At 39.1% G+C, this 16898-nt stretch overlaps 1 pseudogene; it reads right to left on the bottom strand.

Annotated features, from left to right (window-relative positions):
* Nucleotides 1-16898, bottom strand: part of LOC117502709 — a 48005-nt pseudogene that overhangs the window by 5053 nt on the left and 26054 nt on the right.

Below are 16898 nucleotides of genomic sequence, written 5' to 3' on the forward strand. Positions count from 1 at the left end.
ATTAATTACATTTAAAACCTCTGTGTTTCATTTCTTAGAGCCAACAACTTGTTGGCAGCTGCTGAATGTAATTAATAAAGTAATTAGGAATGTAACTTGGTTATTTTTAAGATAGACTAATCTGCAAAGTGACTAAGAGTTACTTTGCTGATTACTCAACCTTGAGTAACCAGTTAGATTACTAATTACCTTATTAGTTAGACTGCTTATTAGTTACAAGTTGTTGGCAGCTTCTAATAAAGTAACTGCATAAAGCTGCTATAAAGTAACTGTATAACAACACTAATAAAGTAACTTTTCAAAGTAACTGTGGCAATACTGCACATCACAAATTAGACACCTGATTTACTTTTTCAAAGATGCATCACCTCATTATCTATGAGGAATTTTGGCTCCAAAGTAAAAACAGAGACATCTGCCATCTATATTATTGCTAAAACTGTTGTATAATATGACCCCTTTATAACTAAAGTAGATTGATTTATTCCTTCCCATAGGTGCAAGTACATTTTCATGATGGTTTTGAAGTAGTCAATCCTTTTTTATTTTTTAATGCTCCTGTGCCACAGCCACACTAGTGGTCATAAAAATAGTGACAAAGCTAGCGAGCTATGCTACACAAGCTAACACAACAGCTCAACGAGCCAGCTAGCTTGACGTTTTAGCATGCATGTAGCTGAAACGCACCATTGCTCATCTGTGACCAAACGTGTTATGAAAGGATCACATCGTTTTTGGCTGCTAGTGATTATTGCATTTGGCAAATACGATAACAACAATAGTCTTCTCCACACCACAACGTTTTGTCACCAGATAACGTTGCAGTGTCACTGTGAAAGAAGGCTTTACAGTGATGAAATATTGATCTGAAATTAACTGTTTGGTATGTGTGTTATATGTCCCTAGAACATTGCCATTCCACAGGAAATTAAAAAGTAAAAGACCTGAATGCTTAGCGCCCCCATTCTTGCATCAATTTAATTTCAACTGAATTCAATTTATTCAATTTGTAGAGCGCCAACTCACGACAGCGTCGCCCCAAGGCGCTTCACAGAAACAACCCAAAACCAAATTAAAATAAATTAAAAGATTAAAAGCACAATTAAAAGAGGAATAGAAACATAAATATTAAAAGAACAAGAAAAAGCATAGTAACAATTATGCAAACTAAACGAAACGGAGAACAAATGCATCTTCAATCTGGCTTTAAAAGTGTTAAAACCTTTGAAATCCTTTGTGTCTGTCACGAACCAGGATATTCTGTCATTGTGCGGGAGCTTCAAGGCATTCCAAAATTCCTTTTTTTTTTTTCCCAATGCAAACTCTAACATATGGGAATCCCTTGGATTTCTGTGGACGTCATCCGAAGGGCAATAATGTGCCACAAAGCACCAAGACTGTGCAGGTTTACCTTGCTTGTGCTCGCCTCAGCGGGTGATTTCACAGATGATCAGAAATTTAAATTAAGGGGTGTAACTCAATAGTGCAGGAGATAGGAGAATATTTAGAGCGGAATCCTACAAATGGTGATAAAAGCATCAAATTCAGCAGAAATAGTCCTCAGACACTCCTCTTTTGAAAAAATAGATTGGCCACTTGAATTTTCAGTTGGCGTTCAGGTAGAGGTCAATTGAAGAATTACACAGGAGTCAAAATAAAAGATGCTCCAATCATATTGAAACCTATACCACATTATTTGCCTGATCATAAAGATTCCAAAAGGTATAGTTTGGACTATCTGTAACTGAATTCTTTGGAGATATGGGATAAAAACAGCAAGAATGGTGACAAAGGTCAGTGTCGGTTTGTACAGGGGTCAAAAGTTGCTCCAATTTTGGTAAACCGTGATGCAAATTACTAGTTGAGTTAACATGGTTCTATAAAGGAATAGTTTGGACCACGTATCATTCTTACTTATCACGTTACGAGTTAACATATGTCACATGTCCATAGAATCCAATAGACCTTGTTTGACCTTTACTTTGGAGACCAAGCATTCAACACTGTCAACACTATCCATTTATTAATCCTATTAGCTCAACCAATAATTTGAACCACCTTTTACCAAAATTGGAGCAACTTTAACTTTGACCCCTGTACAAAATAAAACTGACCTTTGTCACCATTCTTGCTGTTTGCCGTAAGTCCATAGAATTCAGTCACAGATAGTCCAAACTATACCTTTTTGAATCATTATGATCAGGCAAATAATGTGGAATATTTTTCAGTATGATTGGAGCATCTTTTAATTTTGACCTCTGTGTAATTCTTCAATTGATCCCTACCTGACCACTGATTGAAAAGTGAAGTAGCAATCTGTTTTTTTAAGAGGAGTGTCTAAGGAGTATTTCTGCCAAATTTGATGCTTTTATCACCGTTTGCATGATTGTTTCAGTTAAATGCTGCACTACAAGTAAAACCACCTGCTGAGGCAGATTTTTCCAAGGAAATTCTTCTCCATTTTGGCCTATGTTTCTCACCCCTGTACTAAAGTTACACTGGGGTTGTTTTTGCACACATACAAGTCCAGCGCATCAAAATGCATGATCGTTACACCCCGATTTGTGACTATTATAGACCGTGACTTTCTAGAATGCTATCCATGATATCAAGAAAGGGGCACCCTCTCTCTCTCCCTTTTTTTTTTTTTAGCCAAAGAGGCTTTGTCATATATTTTTCTCTTACAGATGATTTGAGAAGTATGCACATTGTTAATTTGCAATATGGATGAATGAAATAAAACTTAATTTGCTCTGTGGAGCCTCTGTAAAACCCCTCCCATACCCATTATAGATCCTGCAATATCAACAACATATTTAGTGCTTACCGTCACATTCATAAAATAAAGTGCATGAGTTTCATGACTGCACAAAATATAATGAACTGCAAAGCGCTGCAACCGAGAGCGAATCACTAAAGCATTAAATCCTGTTCACAAGCATCTAGTAAACGGTCAGTGTTCTGGCGCGAGGGACAGTGCAGCTGAGCTCGCCGCCACTGCAATGCAGCAGTGCACTCTGGAATATTAGCATGTTGAAAAGGCAAGGAAACTCACCCAATCAAATGGCAGGAAGCAAGCAATGAGCCAGCTCAAGAGTCAGACAGAAAGAGAAAGAAAGAGCAGGAGCAGGAGAGGAAAAACACGGATGCCAGAGATAGAGAGGGAGAAGAAAAATGCAATGAGATTTAAGAAAAGAACACAAAGAAACCATGAGAGGGTGTAGTGTGAATGACAGAGGGAAAGGAAAGAAAGGAGAAGTGTGGCAAACCATCAGTTATATAACACAAAGCACAAAAGGCACAGTAACCGGCTGCACAGATGAAAAATGAGAGTTTGGTGCAAAGATTAAGAATGAGAGCACGTATGCAAATGAGGTGATCCTTTCATGGCATCATCATAACTGAAAATGGGTATGATTGCTTTGGGGAAATAATTTAACACGGATAAAAACTAGAAGTAAGAAAAGGTAAATATTTACCCTTAAGTTATAGAATTCAGATTTTAAAGTGAGATTTACATAACTCTGCAAAAACCTTAAATTCTGATTGGTGCATATTCAATATGATTTCTATCTTGAGGCTAATCATCTTTCATCAAATTATAATAAATTTTTTCTAATCATGCATGTCAAATCAATTTGCAAACAAATGTTGGTGAGAACACAGTACAACACCTTTACAGTGAGCTATTTCATTAAAGGGGTCATATTGCGCCAAATGTGTTTTTATCACGTCTATTGATTTTATTTTAAGGCTGCATCGTGTTTAACTGTTAATATCAAACATCGTCGGAGCTGCACAATCCTCTGTGCATGTACAAATCATCCTGCAAAATTTACAGCGTATCTGGACCCATAGCGTATCCAGGAGACAGGAGCTGACCCCTCCCTGAAGACAGATGGGGTGTGGCAAACAGCAGCTCAGTTTCCCAAATAAAACAGGCAAAGAAATCAAACATTTGTTTTTTTGTTGTTGTTTTTTTGGCTACAAACTATTTTATGCTTTAAAGGTGTGCTTGTCTGTAGTTGCTTGCTGAAAAAGTGAATAATATGACCCCTTTAATAGTGACCACTGTTAATAAAAACAACAGGCACTCACACCTGGCACATGTGACACAAATCCATGTAGATTAATGCTTTGTGATTCAGTGTTATAATAATGTGTTTTTTCAATCGACTCTGTCAAAATTCAAATTGACTAACAACATATCTTTCCACCATGTTTGGCTACAAACTGTGTGAGTTAACCAGTTATTACTTGTAAGGTCAAGGAACCATGAGACCAATACAACATATTAGTGTTAAATAGTAACCCTAAGTGTAGCTATAGCCCATTCTTTAAAACAGCCATTATGAATATGTTTGACCTTTCAAGGTCAACCAAGGTCAAAGGGTCCTGTGATCAACCAAACACTGATATATTACTTGATATTAGTGTTTCATATTAAGCTTAGATGTATCTTTAATCAGTTCCTTGAAAAAACTTGTTATAAGTGAGTTTGACCTTTCAAAGTCACCAAGGTCAAAAGGTCATGTGACTAATAGAAAGGTGGTATATGACTTCATAATGATATTTAATAGTAATCATAGGTGTGTCTTTAACCAGTTCCTCAAAACAAACATTCTGAATATCCCAGAATCACATAAGCATTGGGCCAAAAGTTTGATCTTGGTCTGTGACCTTGACCGTGAACTGTTTTTTGTCCAAATCAAATCACTTTTTCCTTAAGTGTTCCTCAAACACTCGCAAAATCGATCCAAATCAGATCAAATATTTGAGTTATTTTGTATGAAGTTGGAATGCATGGAGGGCAAGATGGAGATGATGTTTAGGACTGAAAATGCTCCTATGCATGGGTGCAATAAATGATAAATTCTGCAAATATGCAGTCAAACCATCAGCTATCATGCTTCAAATGAACTGTGCAGTTGCTCAGCTTGACAATATTCACACAGTGTGTCAATGGAAATCTTGCAGGGAAATTCTTGCAACATGCTTGCATGCAACCCTTTGCACATGCATTACGGCGCTGCACATTTCAGATCTTTTACCTGACATCAGCTCGGCACTGGGAGCAGCAGGAGCAGCAGCAGCAGGAGGAGGAGGAGCAGCAGCAGGAGGAGGAGCAGCAGCAGCGTCTCCTCCTGTGGACTCTGGCAGGTTAGGCCATACGATGCCAGGTCAAAGTGGGCCAAGTCCGTCGCAGCATGAGGGCACAGAAGGAGGAACAGTCAGCCACGGCTTCAAACTGGTAGTGCCGGAAAAAAGTGCTGCAAATATGAATGCATTCAGAAGATGTTTGATCAAAATTCTAAACAGTCATTATGCACACGCATGCATAAAAATGCATGCACAGGCATTTGTCAGGCATGTGTTTATATCATAATAAATATAATAAGACCAACAAAAGGTCACCAGTCAATTATGGGGAAGTCAGAGAACAAAAACCACACATTGTTGGAACTGATGGCAAACAACAAACCCAGTAGTTGTGACATTTATAAAGTTTTGATGAAAACAGTATCAGTTCCTCAATTCTCTCTTTCCCAGATTCAACCTGCCGCTTTCGACACCTGAAGGCAGGCGGCCATGCGAGTTACCCACCGCCAAACAGGCTCATGACGGCTCCGGAGGAGATGATGGGGGCGGGGGAGTTGAAAACATCTGCTGGGAGGGAGGGCAAGGCGGAGATGATGTTTAATGCACAAACACACAAATGTATGAAAAAATTCCACAACGTGCTTCATATTAACTCCGTAGATCCGTGACTGCGTGTGTGTCCGTGAAAGTTACATCATATATGAGAAACTGATCATCATGTGCTTTTAATTTCAATGTCAAATTATATGCGAAAAGTCAAGTTTCTACGAGCTCTACCGAGCACTTTTTCAGAAATGGAAATCTTTGCGTCAGTGATCGTCAAAATCAAGAAAATACGCAAATTACTCTCATCGCCACTAGTTTATAGGCTTAATACACTTGGAGACCACATTTTTCATGGAAATAACTACACTCAAAAATATAAATGCAACACTTTTGGTTTTGCTCCATTTTGTATGAGATGAACTCAAAGATCTAAAACTTTTTCCACATACACAATATCACCATTTCCCTCAAATATTGTTCACAAACCAGTCTAAATCTGTGATAGTGAGCACTTCTCCTTTGCTGAGATAATCCATCCCACCTCACAGGTGTGCCATATCAAGATGCTGATTAGACACCATGATTAGTGCACAGGTGTGCCTTAGACTGCCCACAATAAAGGCCACTCTGAAAGGTGCAGTTTTGTTTTATTGGGGGGGGGATACCAGTCAGTATCTGGTGTGACCACCATTTGCCTCATGCAGTGCAACACATCTCCTTCGCATAGAGTTGATCAGGTTGTCAATTGTGGCCTGTGGAATGTTGGTCCACTCCTCTTCAATGGCTGTGCGAAGTTGCTGGATATTGGCAGGAACTGGTACACGCTGTCGTATATGCCGGTCCAGAGCATCCCAAACATGCTCAATGGGTGACATGTCCGGTGAGTATGCCGGCCATGCAAGAACTGGAACATTTTCAGCTTCCAAGAATTGTGTACAGATCCTTGCAACATGGGGCCGTGCATTATCCTGCTGCAACATGAGGTGATGTTCTTGGATGTATGGCACAACAATGGGCCTCAGGATCTCGTCACGGTATCTCTGTGCATTCAAAATGCCATCAATAAAATGCACCTGTGTTCTTCGTCCATAACAGACGCCTGCCCATACCATAACCCCACCGCCACCATGGGCCACTCGATCCACAACATTGACATCAGAAAACCGCTCACCCACACGACGCCACACACGCTGTCTGCCATCTGCCCTGGACAGTGTGAACCGGGATTCATCCGTGAAGAGAACACCTCTCCAACGTGCCAAACACCAGCGAATGTGAGCATTTGCCCACTCAAGTCGGGTTACGACGACGAACTGGAGTCAGGTCGAGACCCCGATGAGGACGACGAGCATGCAGATGAGCTTCCCTGAGATGGTTTCTGACAGTTTGTGCAGAAATTCTTTGGTTATGCAAACCGATTGTTTCAGCAGCTGTCCGAGTGGCTGGTCTCAGACGATCTTGGAGGTGAACATGCTGGATGTGGAGGTCCTGGCTGGTGTGGTTACACGTGGTCTGCGGTTGTGAGGCTGGTTGGATGTACTGCCAAATTCTCTGAAACGCCTTTGGAGACGGCTTATGGTAGAGAAATGAACATTCAATACACGAGCAACAGCTCTGGTTGACATTCCTGCTGTCAGCATGCCAATTGCACGCTCCCTCAAATCTTGCGACATCTGTGGCATTGTGCTGTGTGATAAAACTGCACCTTTCAGAGTGGCCTTTTATTGTGGGCAGTCTAAGGCACACCTGTGCACTAATCATGGTGTCTAATCAGCATCTTGATATGGCACACCTGTGAGGTGGGATGGATTATCTCAGCAAAGGAGAAGTGCTCACTATCATAGATTTAGACTAGTTTGTGAACAATATTTGAGGGAAATGGTGATATTGTGTATGTGGAAAAAGTTTTAGATCTTTGAGTTCATCTCATACAAAATGGGAGCAAAACCAAAAGTGTTGCGTTTATATTTTTGTTGAGTGTAGAAAAGCCGGATTTGACCTTTGTCTAAAAGCAAAATACCTCTCATTGTATCTCACAACCCATTGGTGCTAGCGCACTTGTTTTTGATGCACTAATGTTGCATTCACATGTCGGCTGTACGCGCCAAACAGTAAACTGGAGATTCCATTCTTTCCAACTAGCAAAAAAAACCCATGCCTTCGCTTGTCATCAACAAGAGAGCGTGAATCTTCAATACCAAAGGAGTAAAAACAGGAAGGGAAACAAAATCATGACCGGTGATGAATGTACAACCTCACCACAAGATGGCACTAAATCCTACACACTGTAGCTTTAACAGATTGCAAATAATGAAAGATGAATATAAATATTTCAGCTTATTATAACATAACATAGAAGGGAAATCATTTTAAGTTGGCACTTGTTTGACTATACTTTTAATCCAAAAATCTGCCAGGGGAACGGAGACATAACAGGCCGTGCATTATAGGAAATATTTGCCTGGTAGCACTAATTATTTCTTCATCAAAGTCAAAGAACGGTGACCGATAAAAATGCTGAGGACATGGTTGTTGCAGTAGAATACCTGCTGAAAACAAGTCAACAGAGGCGTTGGTGGTGGCAGTGGTGGGGTTTGCTTTGGTCATACTTGTATCTGGCATGGAATCAAAGAAATCTACAAATACATGCAAACCCAGAGATAAGCACATTAAAATAATCAAACACTATGAAATGATGATAATGCTGACAAGAATGAAAAAAGGGATTAAAGAAGAAGCAGGCAAGATGAAATGAAAGAGGACCATCAGTAAGTGTGCATTAGCCCGACAAAACCAATGGCAGGAGAAACCAGGAGGATGTTCATCAAGTGAAATGAAGAAGAGACCACACGCATTTCTAATGTTTACCGCTGAAAAAGTCAGTTGCAGGGTTGGCGGCGTTGGGGGATGAAATGGTTGCAGCGGTGGTGATGGTGCTGGACGTGGTGGTGAAGAGCGGTGAAGGGGATGGGGAGGGCTGTGCCACCGCAGAGCTAAAACAGGCATCCAGTGAACTACCCGTGTTATTACTGTCCACTGTCATCATGGAGAAAAGGTCTAAACCTGAAGGTGCTGGGTTGGAGTCCGAGAGAGCGAAGGGGTCTTATGGGAAGAAACGGGATGGGGTGAGAAAGATGTGACACACGGAGGGAGCATGTTAGTGCATGACTGTAACACAACACTGATCGCACACATATGGTTGATGTAATCATGATGGGACTGTAATGTTGAAAGCAGAGGAGAAAACAATGAAAAGAGAGTTGCAAATCTCCATTGCTCTAAGCCACAACTCAAAACAGACGGTTCCCCCAGACACCAGTTTCCATCACACAAACCTAATGACATCTTAAAACGGGAACTGTCGGATTTACATAACTATATTAACAAACACCAGCAAAGTGAAGGCGATTCACTGGAGAAACCAAAGGGCTGCGCAGCAAACGCACGGCAGAGGATTTGGCGTTAACACGTCCAGGCCTAACTCAGTCACAAGCTTTTGAAGACAAAAATGAGGACAGTTTGGAACAGAAGTGTAACAAGGCCAAGGATATAAAATGACAGAAAGCCTCCCTAAACTGTGGAGGGTGACAAAGGCCACACTGGAATTGTTGACAAAAACAAAGTGCTGTTCTTTTTTTTTTTGGTACCTCTTTTATACGTATGCAATAAAATAATAAATGACTCCTTGCTTAAAATTGTTTCTAAAAAAGTACATTTTTGCCAATAATGTGACTGCAGTTGTAAAATGTAAAAATAAAACTAAATAAATTATTACCGCCACAAAGGAGACAGCATTTCCAGTTTGTCAACAAGACATCTAAAAATCTCATGAACAGGTGGTGATGAAATTTGGTGGAGAGATAAGCCACATGTTCAGGAAGTGTTCATTTGTGAGATGATCGGGCAGGTCACAATTCCCAAAGTGTGGGCTGTGGCCCACTGTTGGACCATTAAAATACTGCAGGTTGGCTGGTGGCACCCTGGTGGGCTGTGAGAGGTCATTGAAAATAAATAAATGAAATAAATAAAACAGTCTTTGATTTTTACCTGAGGCCATCGGGTATTGCAAAGACTTTGCGTCCTTCTGTCTGTGCTCAGCATAAGTCCAGTCTTATTACTACCAGGGTCTTCAAATTCACAGGGAACATTACTGAGACACAGACCTTGGGCAATCTCAAAGATGGATAACTTTGACCTACATTAAGAGATCAAAAGGTCACATTCTGTTTCCTTTTTCTATCTTCATATGGCTAAAGGTATTTTAGCACTGCGTTATTCAGTTTTGCAATAAAGTTTAAAATGACCTAAAAATATGAATTGTGCATTTGGATTACATTTCTGTTCAAATTTGAACTCATACCTCCACATAAATCTTGAAATGTCAGAAAAATTGTAAAAATCTTGTGACACCAAAGCAGCAGCACTGATACCTGTAGCCCTGAATGAGGAAACCTGAAGCCTGATGTCAGTGCTCAAAACCTTGAGATGAAACCCTGAGTGCATCTTAATCAATCATATCGATGAGACCAAAATGCACAAACACAGCCATAACAGACAGACTCAGTCACCCACCAGCTCCAGTGTTGGCGGCCGGGGCAGACATGGCGGCAGCCGCTCCGTCTGCCGCTGCAGAGGCCTCGGTGGCTGTGGCTGCAGGTGTTGCAAAGGCATCTAACGTTCACAATATACCCCAGCAGAGTGGGCAGAAAAGTACAGAAACAGAGATTACCAAATAAAATATGGAGAAAAAGAGAGGAACAAATGTGAGAAGATGTCAAGAAGTTAAGTGAAATACAGAAAAATATTCAGCCATTGAAACACACCAAAAATTTCCTTTAAATCCTGCCATTCATCTCAGGAAAAGCTTGCATTAAGCAAAAAGTGTGAGCACTGATTTGTGACATGAATGACTGACAGGTGACAATGGAATACACACAGGAGACACTGCAGCAAGGTTTTATCTGCTGCATGGAGAGCAGAAGTACAGAAGCCGGAACTACACGTGTTACAAGCCGCCATCTGTTGCTGTAGTCACGCGGCAGTGTTTGATAGAATTGCTTTTCGCTGAGATCAAAGAAAAGCATATATGGCTATCAAACAAGACGCATGCGGAAAATGAGGGCAGAGACAAGTTTCTGTGCAAGCCCAAGGAGACGCCGTGTGCAAACTAATAAATGTTCAAAGAAGGGGTTCAGTATTTTCACATTTAGCATAATGACAGCAAAAAAATAAATAAATCATACATGTACACATTGCTCACTTTTATCGACATTTGGGGTGAAAACTAAAATCGTTCATGCTAAAAAATTAAATGTAAAAAAAAAATTTTACTTCTTGCACTCATAAAGAATTGTTGATCGTATATCTAAATGTTTAACTCAATATTGAAGGAGATACTCACTAAATGTTTTGCAAAATATTGATATGATTAGCTAAATATTAAATATTTGCAAACATTTTACTAGATACTAATATTTAACCATTTTATTACATATTTAGCTTCATGTTTAAAAAAATCTAACTATTATATAAATGTCATTCTTCTTACCTAAATAGGTAAATATATAATATACTATATTCATTGCTTAGTTAAACAGTTAGTGAGCATCTACTTAAATGTGTAGCAAAATATTTAGTTAACTAGTTAAATATTTGACTAAACATAGAAGTAATGACTGATTAAATATTGGTGAAACATTTACACACATATTCACTCAATTTTTGCTAACTAACTAAATATTTAGCTAAACATGTGCTTTGCTAAACATTTAAATGATTATTTAATATTTAGGTAAATAATTAGCAAAACATTTAGTGACAATATTATAGTTTCAATAAATGTTTACTGAGTTGTTAGTTAAATGCTTAGGTAGCTATTTAGCTAAATGTTTACTAAATATTTTTACTAAACATTGAAGTAGATGTTCACAAATATTTACCTAAATACTTAGGAAATCTTTAAATACTAAATTTACCGAAACATGTCCTTAGCTAAGTATTTAAATGATTAATAAGTATTTAAATATTTAGCTACACATTTAAGTAGATACTAAAAGATGAGCTCGAGGCACATGTTAAATGCTTAGCAAAACATTTAGATATACACAATTCTTTCTCAACCCAAGCAGTAAATATAAACTTTTCTTACGTTAAAAATTTTACCCTGAAAGTTTAGTGCTCAATCTACATCATGAAAAGGTAAATAAAAAACATGTAATCTAATTTATTTAGTTTATTTGCTGCCGTTATGGGTAAATGTGAAAAAGCTGAAAATCTGAAAAAGTATTAGTTTACAAATGGTGTCCCACAAATATGTGGATGTACATATTTACCTCCACCAAGAAGGTTATGTGGTCACAGGCATTATTTCACAGGATTACTCAAAAGTTTAAGCATATCTCGACAAACACCTGGTAAAATTTTTAATCAATTTAAATCTTTAAATTTGGGTGATGATATGGATTCAGCAAGATGGAGCATTTTTTTTGACATTTCAATCAATTTAATAGAAACTTATTTTAAATATACCTGACTAATACAGAACATATCACATGAAAAACTGTTAGCAAGTAAGTTTTGTGCAAATCCTGAGCACTGATATACGAAGGTCAGCTGACAATTTCTAAGCCTCACCACCACAGTGTGGTTAGAAAAGGATGGCGCTTGATATGTTGCTAATCCCTAACCTCATGTCTGATGGTGTCTTTTTCATTTGGAAGTGAACCACTCTAAAATGGCAATAGCGGAGACCCATCAGATATCTCATTACCAGTCCTACACTCCCTCAATGAGATTCTTGGCAGGATTAACATGTAATCATCCTGTGCCCCAAAAACTGCTGAACACTGATTAGAAACAACAAGTGCGAACATCAAAGCAAACTTTGAACCATTTGAAGTTTATCTTAGTCACACGATTCACCGAGGAACCACCAAGGAATAGAAGCACCCAACTCTCCAAACACAAAGAAGGTGAAGATGGTCACACCTTTCAGAAGGTGGCATTCAGTAATTGGAATGTAAAAAGCATTTTGTTGGAGGACTTTCTTATAAGAGATGAATTGTTTCAAGGGAGTGCTCTGGTTCACTTCGAAACAAGATAAGTAACGCCATCAAGGAAAAAGCTTGATGTCAGCTGAAGAAGAAGGGTGTTGTTTCATATCGAGCATACTTCTACCTCACATTCACACCATTGCTATTGTAAAAGTGTACAAGTGTAGCTTTCAGCTGGTTCCATGTCTCACCTACTTGCCAGATTTGGACTATGCATATTTCCACCATTTAAAAATCACCTTGCTGGAACCTCATTTGCCTCAGCTCACATTATGGGACATGTGACAGTCTACTGGAAAACAAGAAGAAAGGTTCAAATGGAAGGAAATAGAAGATGACAGCATCACTGGACAAAGCGTGTGGAAATAAAGAAGAACTATTTTGGAAAACAACCTGTTACCAATGGTTCAATTCAATTATACGACAAAAAATCACAACAAAAGTTGTCCCAAAGGTGTTATACACAAGCAAGGTTTAAACCTGACCCACCCCTTGTGTAAGCACAATTGGGACAGTGGAAAGAAATAAAAAACCTCCTGTTCTTATTATAGGAAGAAACCTCAAGCAGAACAGACTCAGTAGGTTGACCATCTGCTTTGGCCATTTACAAAAAAATACAGAATTGTCAGAACATGCATGGACATGCAACCCATATATAGTCCAGTGTTGACAGCGACAGACAGCCTAAAAGGACAACACGAAGGCTACGACCAGACTCCTAGCCAAACAAACTTCCCCAGTCAATCAGTGATTGTGTCAAAGCCAGGTAAGTTACTGAAATTAGAACATTCCACAGTTCTAACACCAACACCTACAAAATGTCCCACGTACAGTACCAGAGGCAGGTTCTGGAGTTCACAAACCTCCAGTGTCGACCACACACACACACACACACACACACACACACACACACACACACACACACACACACACACACACACACACACACACACACACACACACACACACACACACACACACACACACACACACACACACACCACACACACACCCACACATCTCCACATTAAATACATCTCCACCATACAGCTTCTTGCTTAACTTCATGGTGCATCATAGAACTGTTCAGTTGACCTTTGTATATGTTCACACAGGGGTGACAGCAATAAAAGTCCTTTATTGTCAGGAACAGTCTACAAACTTGAAATAATGTCAATCCCAATGAAAAATTCAAAGATTGTTCAGTTTCGGCAGAGATATGTTGAGGAATAGCTTGTTTAAAGTGGAAAAATAGTCCTGCATGAACTATTTGCAGCAACCAATAGCTGAAGATGACAGAGGTGGGCATAAATCAAATTATTTGCTCTCATTATACACAGGTGATAAAGCAGCAAGGTTCTGTCAGTCCTTTGTGTCCGAACAGCAGTTGTCATACTGTGTGATGGGTTTCAAGGATTGAGCTTTCCAGAGTAATTCTTTCAGAGAGAATTCTCTGGAGGCCCACTGACCTTCCAACAGATCCATATTGGCGGCGCCAGGAGAAGTGGCGGCTGCTGTGCTATGGGAGGAGCTAGAGAGACCCCAGGTTCGGGCCGCTGCAGGAGTGGCCATTGCCGCTGCAGGGGAAGGGGCGGCTCTGCCGTGAGGGTGGGTTCAGATAGCAAGGAATCGCCCATTTCTGCGGGTACCAACGGGGATGTTTGAAATACCCCCCACCCCCAAAAAAAGAGCCAAAACAAAGGCAAAGAAGCAACCAAGGTAACCAACCAGTCGAATCGCAGTTACAACAACGAGGATAAAGTAAGTCCAAAAGGTTCAATTCAAAGCAACCCCAAAGAACGTATTTTAAATCCAATGGCGAAAGTAAAATTTTAACAAAATCCAAAAACTACAATCATAAGCAACAAAGAAAAATAACCAACCAAAACAGCCCGTTGTTAACAAAACCAGACAATGGGTATGAGGAGAGTGGGTAGCGAGGAACAAAGAGACCAAAAAGAAGATCTTGAGGAGACACACAGGAAGAAAACCACAAAATATGACTAATATATAAAGCTCACTTGGATATTTTTTTTTTAAAAACTAACATCATTTCAGGTCAACATGGTTTCAGATAAGGTTCTGAGGACATTCGAGGTAACTTGCTATAATTTAAGATGATACTTGAGAAATGAAGGTAAAGGAGAGGAGGAGTAGAAGAGTAGAATAACACTCACCAGATCCAAGTAGATCTATGAAACAACAACAAAAGAAGATGTTAACATCACCACAACATATCAACACTGGTTCAAAATCCCTAAATAGAATTGTGTACTTGTAGAGTATTTCCCAACTCTGGTCTCAAGCTATGCCTGTGCGAAAAGTGATCCTTGTTGCCATTTTACGGTGGTGGTAGACCAGTGTGACATAAACTTTGATTGATGAATCTAAAATAAAGGTCTTGGGATATAAAATGTTTGACCAGACTCATGGAAAACCATTATGCGTGAAGAAATCCTAAGACCCAACCCAAGGAACAGTAGACTCCACCCTGAATGTAATTGGCTTAGACCCAAGTACACGTAAGAACAGAATCCAACTCAGGCCTAATTAAAGTGAGCGAAATTTACTTGGGAGCTTTTGAGACTCCACCTCAGACCTGAAATCGTTTTGGGAAATACTTTCATCTGAATTAGCTCAGAAGGGAAACTTACCTCCCCAAGAAGTAGGCACCAGCTGATGGTGCTGAGGGACCAGAGGAGGAGAGGGGATCCAGATCCAACAAAGAACTAGACAAGGAGTTAGAGAACCATGTTCAAGCAACAACTGTGAAAACCATCAACTGTATGTCAGATTCCTCATCAAACATTAACATAAGAGTCAAATCAAGTCTGGATTTGCAGATCTATTCAGTGGATCAGTATCAGAAACGTGCAGTATGCCCAGCGCTCGTATTGAATGTCTGGTGCTAAAATACTAGGAGGGCCTACAACAGAGCCCAGTAGTACTAACAATGTATTAACAATGTACTGCAGTACTACTACGACTATTCCTGCTAACTCGTTGTACTGAGATTTTCTATGTTTAGATCCGTGTAGACACATGAAATCTTGTGGGATTTCCACCACGTCATGCCCATTTCTGCCGGAATTCAAAATGGCAACACAAGTTCCACAAAAACAATCTACAATTTTACATTAATGTAGTTTTTAACGGTAGCACTGCAATACATTGTTAATCACCACATGGTGCTACATAGTATTGTGGTGTAGAGTGTCAGAGCACCACTGTGCAAAAATGTTGTGTTCCTATAGCTACGTTTAAACATGAATCTAAAATCTCATGAATATAAAGATAACATAAGTAAAAGCTAATTTACATAATCTTAGACCAACTAAACATAAGAAAAATGAAAAGAATGTTAACTGAAAGCTATAATTTAATCTCAATTTACAAAATATATGGTAACAAAACAAGCTAACTGAAAGCTAATGTAATCAAAACTAAATGGATGTAAAGCTACATGAATATAAAGTTAACTCAGCGCTAATTTAATCTAAACTTGCTAAACATAAGTTACAAAACAAAGATAACTTAATCTAAAGCTAAAAGGAAGCTAATTTAATCTAAAGATAACTGAATATAAGGTAAGAATAAAAGTTTATTTAATCTAAAATTACAGTAACTGAATATAAGATAACTGAAGAGAAAACTAAATGAAACAAAAAGTCAAATATAAAGCTAACCAAAAGCCATTGAATCTTAACAAACGCACTGAATGTAAAAAAAATAAGAGATGTATTTAAAAAAAAAAATTTATATAAAAACTGAAAGTCAATTAGTCTTTAAAAACTAACATGCTGAAAAAATTAAAGGAATCAAATGTTAATTTTAAAAAATGTATTTAAAATTCGTTTCTATTTATTATCAAAAGCTAAAACAATGACACGGGCAATCCTGGCAAACAACAATAAAGACAGTCGTGAGGGGAAAAAAGGTCAATATACAGACAAACACATCGAATTAGAGAGCCAAACAGTAAATTACTCCTCGGTGGGCTCGGGAGCGGCAGCTGCAGCGGCGGCGGCACTTTCCCCTGGAGGAGGTTGCAGTGTCAGGACGATGCATGTGAAGATTTGGCTGGATTCGACGGTTGGAGATACATTGTTTGTTGGAGACCCCCTGGAAACAACCACAGGAGGGCTCTATTCATCGTGCATATAAAAGACAAACTATCACAAACATAAATTTGCAAACGTG

The sequence above is a fragment of the Thalassophryne amazonica genome, chromosome 21 (genome assembly GCF_902500255.1).
Source record: "Thalassophryne amazonica chromosome 21, fThaAma1.1, whole genome shotgun sequence".
Lineage (NCBI taxonomy): Eukaryota > Metazoa > Chordata > Actinopteri > Batrachoidiformes > Batrachoididae > Thalassophryne > Thalassophryne amazonica.